Here is a 718-nt window from a genome sequence, read left to right on the forward strand (position 1 = left end):
AGCGAGGAGATAATGGGATAGAGTGGCAGTTTCTTTCCCCCTCCATTGCATACAACACTACAATACTAGTAACATTACACTAATCAGACTTGAGATGTATACAAACAATATTGTTCTTCCTCTAAGACAGATCGTCAAGTGAGATGTGCCTACTGCCTGGTAATAGATGTACATATCAGCCAGAACCTCAATCAGAGTAGAATAGAATTATTATTTTATTTAACGACGACGATTTGAATTGCGGAGGTTGTTCAGCGTCGAAATTCTACCTGGACGAGAAATGACCGACAAGTTTGTCTATGATAGCTTGGTTACCGTTAGACCACAGTTTTTAGTCAGTTATTTAAGGACGCAGTATCAACTAGTAAGTTATTTAGTGCCGATGGAATTGGTGATAGCGACATGGTATTTGGCGGGATAAGACCGATGACTCGCCATGTTATTACCTGTCATTCATCTTGCAGTTATGGGAAACTATGGAAAAAAATCCCAACCTGATAATCAGCCAAAAAAGAAATCGAACTTACGTCCGATCGCAACTTAGGTACAGAAAGTAAACGCGTTACCGTCTGAGCTACGCCGGTGAATGCGATATTAATTACAGCTGTAGTCAAACTTGGACTTTCACTTTGAGAGAGGAGCGGATGTTAACGGTGTTCGAAATAAGGTGCTTAGGAAAATATTTGGGGCTAAGAGGGATGAGGTTACAAGAGGATGG

Source organism: Periplaneta americana, chromosome 12 (assembly GCF_040183065.1).
Source record: "Periplaneta americana isolate PAMFEO1 chromosome 12, P.americana_PAMFEO1_priV1, whole genome shotgun sequence".
Lineage (NCBI taxonomy): Eukaryota > Metazoa > Arthropoda > Insecta > Blattodea > Blattidae > Periplaneta > Periplaneta americana.